This window comes from Oryx dammah, unplaced genomic scaffold (assembly GCF_014754425.2).
Source record: "Oryx dammah isolate SB20612 unplaced genomic scaffold, SCBI_Odam_1.1 HiC_scaffold_16, whole genome shotgun sequence".
Classification (NCBI taxonomy): domain Eukaryota; kingdom Metazoa; phylum Chordata; class Mammalia; order Artiodactyla; family Bovidae; genus Oryx; species Oryx dammah.
The window spans coordinates 66,544,218-66,547,925 of record NW_024070200.1 but is presented as its reverse complement, the minus strand read 5'-3'; positions in this window follow the sequence as shown (position 1 = coordinate 66,547,925).

Here is a 3,708-nt window from a genome sequence, read left to right as displayed (position 1 = left end):
CTGCATCGGACATAGACTGGCAATTCGATTCTTACATGATATTATACATGTTTCAATGCCATTCTCCCAAATCATCTCACCCTCTCCCTCTCCCTCTGAGTCCAAAAGTCCGCTATACACATCTGTGTCTTTTTTGCTGTCCTGCATACAGGGTCATCATTGCCATCTTTCTAAATTCCATATATATGTGATAGTATACTGTATTGGTGTTTTTCTTTCTGGCTTACTTCACTCTGTATAATCGGCTCCAGTTTCATCCATCTCATCAGAGCTGATTAAAATGTATTCTTTTTAATGGCTGAGTAATACTCCATTGTGTATATGTACCACAGCTTTCTTATCCATTCATCTAATGATGGACATCTAGATTGTTTCCATGTCCTGGCTATTATAAACAGTGCTGCGATGAACATTGGGGTACATGTGTCTCTTTCTATTCTGGTTTCCTCGGTGTGTATGCCCAGCAGTGGGATTGCTGGGTCAAAAGGCAGTTCTATTTGCAAATTTTTAAGGAATCTCCACACTGTTCTCCATAGTGGCTGTACTAGTTTGCATTCCCACCAACAGTGTAAGAGGATTCCCTTTTCTCCACACCCTCTCCAGCATTTATTGCTTGCAGACTTTTGGATCGCAGCCATTCTGACTGGTGTGAAGTGGTACCTCATTGTGGTCTTGATTTGCATTTCTCTAATAATGAGTGCTGTTGAGCATCTTTTCATGTGTTTGTTAGCCATCCGTATGTCTTCTTTGGAGAAATGTCTATTTAGTTCTTTGGCCCATTTTTTGATTGGGTCATTTATTTTTCTGGAATTGAGCTGCAGGAGTTGCTTGTATATTTTTGAGATTAGTTGTTTGTCAGTTGCTTCATTTGCTTTTATTTTCTCCCATTCTGAAGGCTGTCTTTTCACCTTGCTTATATTTTCCTTTGTTGTGCAGAAGCTTTTCCAGGGAATATACATGGTATTTTGAACACTACATAAATAAAATCATACTATATATTTTGCTTTGTGATTTCTCTCTTCACTTTAAAGTATTAGTGTATTCTACTGTAACTAATTGTATTGGAATTGTATTATAACAAACTTAATGGCTTAAAAACACACATTTCTTATTGCATAGTTTCCATGGGTCAGACCATCTGCATTAACTGAGTCATCTGCTCAGGGTTTCACCAGGGTGGCATGTGGGTGTCAACCAGGGCTGCAGCCTCATCTGAAACTCAGAATCCTCTTTCACTCTCACTGGTTATTAGCGGAATCTAACTCCTTATAATTATAAGACTGAGGTTCTCTCTCTCTCTCTCTCTTTTTTATGAGCTGCCAACTGGAGACAACTCTCAGTTTTTATATCACTGCTATATGTGTCACTCCATTCACAACATGGCAGCTCATTTCTTCAAGGTGAGCAGGAGAATCTCTCACCAGTCTGCTGCAGTGGAGTCGTGTTACACACCATAATCAAGGGAGTGACTATCCCATCATATTCATAAGTCCCTTCAACACTCAAGTGGTGGAGATTATTGTGTGTATACCAGGGGTTTTGAATCTTGGGGCCATCTTAGAATTCTGCCTACTGCACTAAATATGATATCTATACTTCATTTATTTTAATTGTGTTATTCCATTGTACCTGTATTATTTACTTACCATTCTACTGTTGATTTATAATTGTGTTATTGTCTATTTTTATTATAACAAACAAGCTACCACGAACATTTTTATACATATATCTTGTCATAAACTTAAAAAAATTATTTTGGCTGCACTGGGTCATTGTTGCAGTATGCAGGTGAATCTTATTGCATGGGCCCTAGAGCATTGCCCAGCATCATGTAGAATCTCAGTTACCAGAGCAGGGATTGAACCTGTGACCCCTACATTGGAAGGCAAATATTTTACCATTGGGCCACCAGGGAAGCCCCTTGTTACAAACTTCTTGTGCAAGAGTTTCTCTATGATATGTAACCAGGAGTAGAATTGCTTATTCATAGGTTGTGTTATGTGTCCAATGTTACTAGGTGATGAACAGTTTTCAAAGTAATTTACCAATTTATATTCCCCACAGCATAGTATGAAAATAATCACTTGTCTACAGCTTTACCAATTTTGTTTTTTATAATTTTTTTTTTTGCCAAGTTGGCAGGGTAGTAGTTATATATCATTATAACTTTGCATTCCTATGATTGCTAATGAGAATGAACATCTTTTCATATGTTTATTGACTAACTACTTTTTCTGAAAATAGTCTCCTAACTTGAAGGGCTAAGATGAAAGAGTGGTTGTTGGGCTTCTCTGGGTTTTAGAGGCAACATATGCCACATTTGGGCATGCTGTTTCAAACTATTTACTGGGGAATCTATTAGACTGCCAACTCTTAGTAATCTTGAGCAAGAAAAGGCTCTCCAGCTGAAGCAAGCTTCAAGAAAGCATCTCTGCTATCTAGTCTATAAGAGCTAATGGGTCCACTCAAGCTTGAAGTGCCTGTAACTGACTAGATACTACAGAAGACCCTGGCTCAATTCCTGGGTTGGGAAGATCCACTGAAGAAGGGAAAGGCTACCCACTCCAGTATTCTGGCCTGGAGAATTCCATGGACTGTATGGGGTTGAAAAGAGTTGGACATGACTGAGAGACTTTCACTTCACTTACTACATGAAGTAAGTCACAATTAGAAAATCATGGTAAAGACCCCAGGGTTTTAAAATAAAGGTTCCCTTTGGCAAACATTTCCCTTTCAGGAAGAGTTCTTCTCTTGTAATTGAGCTTAGATAGATATGACATCAAATGTCCATCCATTTTGAGTAGCCTTCCTCTACTAGGTGTTATCTGGACCACTGAACAATAAAGTTCCACCAAGTGGATGGTGGCTCAGATGGTAAAAGAGTCTGCCTGTAATGGAGGAGACCTGTGTTTGATCCCTGGGTCGGGAAGATCCCCTGGAGAAGGAAATGGCAACCTACTCTAGTATTCTTGCCTGGAAAATCCCACTAGCAGAGGAGCCTGAGGGGCTACAGTCCATAGTGTCGCAAAGAGTCAGACACGATTGAGCAACTTCACTACTATTATGTGGGTGGTCTACAGGACAAACAGTTCAAGTAGGCCATGAAAGTTTGTTAAGTTGCTTGATTAGCTGCCTCACACTCCCAGGAGGCCAATTTTTGACGCATTGCCATCTCTTATGCAAATTTCACCTGTGGGCTTATGGAAATTTTATCATTACCAGTTGATCTGAGCCTCATACATAGTTGGGGCTTCCCAGGTGTCTCAGAGTTAAAGAATTCAACTGCAATGCAGGAGGTGCAGATTTGATTCCTGGGTCAGAAAGATTTCCTGGAGAAGGAAATGGCAACCCACTTCTCTGGTAATGGATAAAATCTCCACTCCAGGATTCTTGCCCAGGAAATCACATGGGCAGAAGGAGCCTGGTTCATGAGGTCGCAAAAGAGTTAGGCGCAACTTAGCAACTAAACAACAACAATACACAGTTGGTCTGCATGAGATACTCTCACCACCTAGAAATGATTGATCATTACAGGGTTTTATCTCTACTTCAGTGAGGCTTTAAAGACTATTGGGGAATAAATCTTTCAGGTGAAAAGAAACTTGAGTGGTTCATTGAGTTGTTCCTCTACTTAGATTGCTGATCACAGTGGCTAAGGGACAGCTAGATGACTGGGGACTTATAAGGAGCAACATGGATACAGCAGTA